The following is a 9236-nucleotide window of genomic DNA, read 5'->3' on the forward strand; positions in this document are numbered from 1 at the left end:
ATCATTAGCGTAAATAATGGCATCCTCCTGGATCACTTAAAGATTCCATTCAAATGAATTTTTTAAATGTCAGTACCGTTGTACTGTCACCACTGTCTGTGACTCTTGGGTATTTCTTTCAACTTTAACCATCTCTTTCACTTCCTAGCTGTCAGTGAGTGCAGGAATTGCCACAGCTCCTTCTTAAGCTTAAACTGCAGGTATTTGTGGTAATTGTATGGTCAGGCTTTGCTAAACTTTTAGTTTGCCAGACCAACTACTTGTCTAGACCAACACAAACATTAAGAATGGCATTTAGATTTTTTAACAGACTCACAAAATTATTTTATCAAAGTTAATCAGAGGTTGCATTCCATTTTAAGTATTAGAGCTGATAAGAAAGAAGGTCCTAAGTAACGAGGACACCTAAGCCATCTATAGCTGCTCAGAACCATACTTTTTTCATTGCTGATGCATTGAGAAGTAGCAGTTGTAGATATTATTGTTCTTATAATGGTATGGTCATTCTCTGTGAAAGCAACTAATTGTTATAATCCCCTACTCACCAATAATAGATAGGTCAAAAGTTCTTTTGCCAAGACTTCTTCTGCAAGTTCAGCAGCCCTTGAATTCTGCATGTTGTTATCTCCAACTGCTGGGAGATGTTTGGTACGGGTTCTGGAGGATACCCGTGCACAAAATACCTGAAACCCAACTGTGATTGCAAAGCAGATTTGGTTTTATTACATGCAGTAGCTATAATACATACCAACCCCTGGGTTTTTTGAAAAGCCACTGAGCAGGACAAGGAGATGGAGCATGGTGCTCAGATGGGAGGGGCAGGCAGGCACTGCACCTTCAGGGAGTCCCCTGGATGGAAATGGCGTGCATCTTGTCCTTTTCAGCCCCTCCACCCCGGAACCACACCTCATATCTCCTCCTCTTGCAGTGGAATTTTTCCAGTTACAAAAACATCTCACACTTGGCCAGAGTGTGAGATGAGGCCATAACGGCTCATGATACCAACTCCATGTTAACAACAGCTCCATTGTGTGTTGCTCTTCTTTCACAGGTTAAGCTCCAACACATTGTTTCTCTTAAGGGTCAAGTTCCCACCAGTTAAACAATAAGGTTTTCTTCACTGCCTTTTCTTCATTATCTGGTTGACACATCCAGCAGCAGGCCCAATATGGCAGGGCCTCAGACACAGCTTTGGTCCCTGACACATGCGACCGCGTGATCTGCCGTTGAAACATGTCAATATTCCACCACATGAACAACACTACAATGCAACATGCTATCTATTAAAGACCAGTTCAATGATACAAAACTAGAAATACAACAAATAATACATAGAAATCAAACACTTAAGGCACAAAGTAATACTAATCCCTTTTCCAACCAATTCCAACTCCATGTCCCTTCAGCAAATGGATTCCAACTCGTGTCTTCTACAAGGCATTAAGTGTCCGTAATTCCTGTAGTTGTGCACAGACAGACTTAGAATGGTCACTTAAGTTTATACAACATAACTTATCAAAATCTTCACACCCGTGCTCATGTGTTAAAAGCTAAAAATCAATGGTTGATTTTATAGCATAGCATGTTTAATGCTGTCTACATCAATTAACAAGTCAGATATAGCTGTGCTGGTAGTATTGCTAAACTTTGCAAACCAACAACTAACTCTATTCAGGCTCATGAGGGCTTGTGCACCTGCAACCCCAGGAGCTAACGAAGAGGCAGTGATCGTCTTGGTAGTGTTCTAGAATTTAGCATCTCTGTAGAATGTATCTCTGTAGTCAGGAGTAAAAGCATGTATGCTCTGAGTATGACAGTGGTGAGTTCGGTTTTGTTGGATCCATGCTGAAGCAGTCGCATTTGGAGATAAGAGGGTTTGTTTTCTTGAGGTGCATGGACTACCTTTAATTGCCATTGGCACTCTGGCCTAGGCCCAGTCTCTGCAGATTAAGCTTATGGGAGCTGCATACATGTACTAAAACTCAGGGTTAGCTGTGCTGTGGTTGAATTATACCGCGTGAAGTATTTTAATACCATGGTATTGTGGCATTGACCCACCAAGTTAAAGGGATAGTTCTTGCTCTGTGTGAGGCTGGTTGACCCCCTTGTACAGATTCCAGACCCCCATGTCCGGTCTCCAAACCCTCCAGGGTGGTCAGAGGGATGTTCTAGACTCCAACACTAATAAATTTTAAGATGGTACAACTATCTGCATTCAAGGTGCCTAAAATCTGCAATTCCTTTGGGGTTAAAGCAGGAGATTTCCCAAGGTGGGACAGTTGTTGCCAGAATCCGGTGGCCAGAGAGGCCACAGATGCAGGAGTGCTGTTACATAAATGTTGCAGCTCGTGGGCGGTGAGAGGGACACAGGTCAGACACATCCTGAACGGGTTCTGAGGCACAGCAGTGCTAAGGCATCATAAAGTCTGGTTGCCATAGCCAGAGTCATCCAGATGTTTTTTCCAAGGAGGGGTATGAGTCTGAGGTACCCTGTTAAAACATAAACAAGAAAAGTCACCTCCCTATCCCTTTGCCCATTCCCACCTGTTAATCCTGCCGACATAAGTGTTTAGCAGGCACTCAGCACCCATGCTGTTCCCTGGAATGGTGATAGTAACCTGCTTTGCTTCTGCTGCTATCACCTCAGCAGCCATAGAACCAGTTTCCATGGGGGGTTGATACTATACCTTTGCATCTGAAAAGTAAAACTGCACAGGACCTTGAATGGATAGGGAGGGCATAATCCAAGAGAAAATTGACCCAATAGTTCTACTGGGCAGTATATGAGTAGAAGGAGTGGTGTTCCTAATGCCTAGAGTGGATGTTAATTTTCCTATTGTTTAAAACAGTGCAACTATAGAATAACTCCTCTGAAACAAAGGTAAAATCAATTTAAAAAACAAACTATACACTTCTGAAAATGCCTCTGCTTTTCTCATCCTTCCTCTACACAAAGAGGCTTTTAATCAGGAAGATTTTAGTTTTATCCAAAAGCATCGAGACCATATGCGCCAAAACCATCACACAATGATAACCAAAGTACAGTCAGTAGGGACAATAGAGAGTGTTGTTTCAACATTGGCATACACTGGGAAGGACAGGAAAGATAAGTTCCAGAACAATAGCTTTATTCAACAATGGTGAGAAATATGAACCAAGTTTTTTTAAATCAATAGTGAAGGCAGTTCAGTATAATATTACAAGTCAAAAAATAGAAAAACTATGAAAATTACTTAAATTGATGATTATAAGTAAAGCAATACTATTAAAATGTCAGATCAAGCTACAGAAAATGTTTTTTTAAGTTTCTTGTGCTGCTCTAAGCCTTATTTTCCTTGTGGATAGGCTTATGACTAAGGCTATGAAAACAGCAAAGGTCATAATTTTCAGACTGGATGAAACTTGGGGATTTACATTAGAAGCACTAACAACTCCAGAAAACTGCTGTAGGAGCTGGGTAATCAGCTCTGTATCCCATGATACTCCAGTATGACATATCTTTCAGCAGATGAACTACATCACACCAGGACCTCAGAGGACATGTTCAAATTGTGGTTAGCTCCTTGACAATCTCCCAAGTAGAGGTCACCTAGCTACCTGGCTCTCCAGTTTTCCTTTGAAGGAAATCAGCTACCTCTGTTCACATCAAAGCACGAGGGCAGCTCTGTGGATAGCTCACTACCAAGCCTTCCCAAAACATGTCCTGGACCAGCCTGCACTCTGTAGGTTCTGCTCAGCATAGTTCTCCAACAGTATTGCAAAAAAACCTCACACACTTTTCTGTCATACTCTAGAACCTGCAGCACATACTTTAAGATTCATATAATGAAACCTCCACTCCAAAAGACTGAAACACAAGTTACATGATACACTTTGATTGGAAAAACACTAAAAAAGTTGCTATAAAAAATAGCAACTTGTAAGGCTGCTCCTGTGCTGTGTGTATACAGAATTTAACACTAGAAATCCACTTGCTACTAATGCAGGGTTGAAAGCAAAATATAAAAAACACTTGCTTGCAACAAATCATAAATAGTTGCTTGGATTTCTTTATCTCTTCCTGGAACCTTCATTCTGGCGTGTAGCCACCGTGTGGTGTCAAAAGCCCAACTGGAAGGTTTTTTTCCTATTCCCAGCACTTCCCCACGGGTTCCACTCCGCAAGGTTACCTAGCAGCCGTATTTTTTCAATTATCTCACCCTGAGGATTTCCTTAATCCTTCATTTCATTAATCAAAAGGGTCATTATCACATTTTTATATGCTGGGGGAGTGTGGAATTGCATTTTATGGAAATGGTTTGCTCCTGTTCACCCCTGGAAAATGTATGGTTTATCTCAAGTCTGTACCCTCCCTGCACTATCCTGTATCTGTAACCTCATTGGCTGGAGAATGTTACCGCGCCCCTTTGAACCTCGGTGTTAAGAGTGCTAAGGCAGAAGGCTCTGCCCTCTTTGCCCTTCTTCCCCCTGGAGGCCTCCGGACGCTCCCCTTCCCTCTTCCCCTTTCCCCTCTCCCCTTCCCATCCCCCACTCCCGCAGGACCATGCTCCCTGCCTGGAGTGAGACTCTGAATAAACCCTCACCTCATCAGCACCTCAGCAGCCTTCTGAGTCTCTTTGCCTGCCAGCACGGGAACACCCATGACCCTTAGGACCCAGGGGTCTCCCGGGGGACCTCCCCCGGGGACCCCCCAAAATTTAAACAACCACAAACGGTGCCCAACGTGGGGCAGACCACCATCGGACCCTGATGGACCACGGCAACATTGCTTCAGTGCTGTCTCCGGCAGAGCGGCTGTCCCAGGCCGCCGCGGGCCGGGGCGGCCCCTCCCCCACCGCGCAGAGACCTCGTGAGCCACCGCGCCGCTGTTCCACCACCGCCGACCAGCCCAGCGCGGGCCTGGGTCCCGGCCCCTTGGGGCCCCGGCCCGCCTCGGCGCTGCGCGGGCTGCACAGCCCCGCCAGGTGGCGCGGCGTGAGCAGCGTGGCTCCACCACGGTGAGGCTCCGGTGTGGGCCCCGGCGCGGCGGGACCCCCTGCTGCAATGCGTGCCCGAGAGCCAGAGGTGGAGCGGCCCCGGCCCGGCGCGGCTCCGGCAGCAGAGCAGCCCCGGCGGCAGAGCGGCCCCGGCCCAGCGGGACCCTGCGGCGCGGGGCAGTCCCGGCGCGAGCAGACACGTGGTCCCTGCCCCACCGCAGCGCGCGCGGGCCCCAGCACCAGAAGAAGCCGCGCGGAGAACAAGCGGCCCTCCCCCTGCCCGGCAGCAGCGGCGAGAAGAGCCCCGCACACCGTCGATCGAGCCCGAGCAGCCAACACCCCTGGACAGCAGCGAAAAGAACCAAAACCCAAAGCTAAAGTGAATTTGTAATACCAGTTTTACAGCCTTGTATAATTGTTAATTCTACTTTCCCCATGAAGTAGTTTTACAATTATGCCTTTCTAGTTTTTGTGTGTGTGAATATTGCAGATTCCCCTGTTTTCTGTTTTAGAAAGCAGAGGCCTTTTCAGGTCACAAGGGTAGATCCAAGGGAAGCAGTTTTTGAACTGTCTTCTTGTAAGGCGTGATTCAGTGGTAGACTATTGAATCAGTAACGCTTTTGGGTTTATGCTGTCCTCAGTTAGTTCTGAGGGTGATTGATAACCTGATAGAGTGTCTGAGAAAGTATTTGACGGTTTTTGTAATATTTTTCCTTTTGTTTTTCTTATGATGACCTAAAACTGGGGGTCTTTTGTTAGGTCTCTGACACTTCTGGTGCAACTATAGACGAAAAAAATCCCCAATGGGTACATATGGACAAATATAAAAATTGCATGCAGAGTGTAGGTCCTTTCAGTTGAACCAGTTGGAAAGTGAAAGAAGTGATTTGGCTCAGATCCGTGGGTGAGAATCTGAGGCCGTGTGTGGAGCCCGGGGAACTCCACGTGTTTTCCTGTCCCTAGAGTAGGAGCAGAGCTCAGCACCTCAGCCTAAAACTGGGGGCTGTGGTGGTCTGAAAAGCCAGTTGGAAAAGGCTAGACACTATTAGGCCAGTCACGCTGAAAAGGCTCAAACAAATTTGTTAATTTGTTTCAAATCTTGCAATATAAACCCACATAACCCGTTAACTGCAATTACAAGGTCAGATACACTGTTCACAATATAACATAATCCTTACTGCAATTGTATTTGGTTTCTTGCTGCAGAACTGTGTAATTACTGTTTCATTTTTAAATTGTTAATTGTCATATGTCATATTTCTCTTCTCACATTTTAAAGAAAAAAAGGGTGAATTGTGAAATTGCATTTTATGGAAATGGTTTGCTCTTGTTCACCCCTGGAAAATGTATGGTTTATCTCAAGTCTGTACCCTCCCTGCAGTATCGTGTATCTGTAACCTCATTGGCTGGAGAATGTTACCGCGCTCCTTTGAACCTCTGTGATAAGAGTGCTAATGCAGGGGTCTCGCCCTCTTTGCCCTTCTTCCCCCTGGAGGCCTCCGGACGCTCCCCTTCCCTATTCCCCTTCCCCCTCTCCCCTTCCCCCACTCCTGCAGGACTATGCTCCCTGCCTGGAGTGAGACTCTGAATAAACCCTCACCTCATCAGCACCTCAGCAGCCTTCTGAGTCTCTTTGCCTGCCAGCACGGGAACACCCATGACCCTAGGACCCGGGGGTCTCCCGGGGGACCCCCCCGGGGACCCCCCAAAATTTAAACAACAACAGGGGAGCAGTCTTAATCAGTTTATTTCTTATGGTAACAAAGAGGGATTTTGCATCAGAGTGTCAGTGTCCCCAGTAAAAATCACTGCTTTCATTCCTTCCTCCTTCATTCACTGTATGCAGTCTCACAAGGTATACCACGGACACTCTGTCCCTGCTTAAATATTTTCTGTGGTCTATTTAATAGTACATCCCTGAGTAGCTATGGCTAGCCAGTTAGTATCCCATGAATTAATTTTAACCACATTCTCTTCGAAAGATATTTGGTCTTAGCACCAAGAATTTCTTTCAATCCCCAGCATCCAAGGTTATGAACAAGAGTTAGAGATTGCTTAAAGAATCATCAGCAAGAGTATCAGCAAAAACTAGATTTAATATTAAGTGACAGCATGGCAAAATCTGTTGACAAGATTCACTCTACTACTTACAGAACAGTTAAGGCACCCCAAGTTAAAACAAGCAACATCAAAGCCAAATAAAAGGCAAATCAAAACAGAATTGAACCAGGAACTAGCTCTGTGTGTATAGGACAAAAGGATAGTGAGGCAAGGATGAAAAGGAATGCAGCTTAAAAGCTTAATATCACTCAACAGTACTTTAATTTACACTTTAAACTTAAAAAATTAACAAAGGAACAAAACTTATGCCTAACTTAACTTATAACCTAAGTTATACCTTAACTGTAACCATTTAACAAGAATCACGATTAAGAGCATTTAAACTAACTTATAATTTAAAACTTAAACTTACCTACAGGCCTAATTTACTGAGATCTCAGATTGCAGTGCAGTAGCAGCAGCTACAAAAGCTTGCCTTTGCAACATTATCTTGGCCCTCAGCTGTTCTATGTCCTTGTCTTTTTTGACTGTTTTTCAAGCTCTGTATTCTTTACAACTGCAACTTTGTATACAAATAACAGCCATTCAGCCACACATCCAGCATGAAAAAGCAATTTGCTAATTGCTGCCACTCTTTAGAGCATTTTTGAGGAGTTTGCACAGACTTTCCCCAATATTTCAACACTCCCATGAGGTCTCCAGCCTCCCAGGGGTTGGGCTCAATACCTGTACAAGTTTCTAGCTTGTCCCACCTGGTTTCGGTGTCCACCCTGATTGCTCCACTGGGGGAGCTATGGCTTGAGGCTCCTTTCTATGAAACATCTTCACCGATGCACTCACATAAGGATATGATAATGACAACAAATATAGTGAGAGCAATAACTCTCTTCTGGTGGTACTGTCCAGAGACACCATAAGTGCAAAGGACCAAGAGTTCCTCCTAATGGAATCTGAAACGTACTTGAGCTGCATTTACAACACACCATACAACAAACAGCACATGACAGTGATTACACTTTGGACACAGAAAAACATTACTAAGTTCCCACACATGGCTGAGTACCCAGCCCAAGTCTTGACCTCCCATATGCCACACACACACGGAACAGTGTCTCTCAGTACAGCTATGCGTTTCACTCTCTTGGTGTAACCACATGCCCCACAGCCCAAGCCCTGTCCCTTCTTTGCATCAGTTTTTGTACTCCAGACATCTCATCCTCATCGCCATTAATGTTATGGGTTCTGGAGGATACCCGTGCACAAAATACCTGAAACCCAACTGTGATTGCAAAGCAGATTTGGTTTTATTACATGCAGTAGCTATAATACATACCAACCCCTGGGTTTTTTGAAAAGCCACTGAGCAGGACAAGGAGATGGAGCATGGTGCTCAGATGGGAGGGGCAGGCAGGCACTGCACCTTCAGGGAGTCCCCTGGATGGAAATGGCGTGCATCTTGTCCTTTTCAGCCCCTCCACCCCGGAACCACACCTCATATCTCCTCCTCTTGCAGTGGAATTTTTCCAGTTACAAAAACATCTCACACTTGGCCAGAGTGTGAGATGAGGCCATAACGGCTCATGATACCAACTCCATGTTAACAACAGCTCCATTGTGTGCTGTTCTTCTTTCACAGGTTAAGTTCCCATCAATTGACCAAATACATTGTTTCTCTTAAGGGTCAAGTTCCCACCAGTTAAACAATAAGGTTTTCTTCATTGTCTTTTCTTCATTGTCTTATCTTGTCAACGTGCATAACAGTGGACCAAATATGGCAGGGCCTCAGACACAACTTTGGTTCCATTCACAGTGAAGGTAGTGCTTGTGAAGGCTCCCTGGGTTAGACTGGCCATATCCACAGCAACCATTACTTCAAACCAACTGGAACAGATCCATACATTGAAACATCTGGTGATAAGAACCTGGCATCTATGCTGTACAAATCTCCAAGGGTTCTGCTTTAGTCTGGCTCTGATTTGATCCCAAGGAGTGGACATTAGTGGTAACAACTGGACTGCATTAGGCAGGGATCTGTAGAACATATTCTGGCTTAGTTTCAAAACACAGGGATTCAATTTGTACATGCCAAAACTACTCCCTGATGTGAGCAAAAGCATGGTAAATAGGAATTGTGATGATGATAATGCTTGCTTAAAAAATACACTCCTGGTCAAAACTAAAAAACTGTATCCATTCTTT

Source organism: Prinia subflava, chromosome 1 (genome assembly GCF_021018805.1).
Source record: "Prinia subflava isolate CZ2003 ecotype Zambia chromosome 1, Cam_Psub_1.2, whole genome shotgun sequence".
Taxonomy (NCBI): Eukaryota; Metazoa; Chordata; class Aves; order Passeriformes; family Cisticolidae; genus Prinia; species Prinia subflava.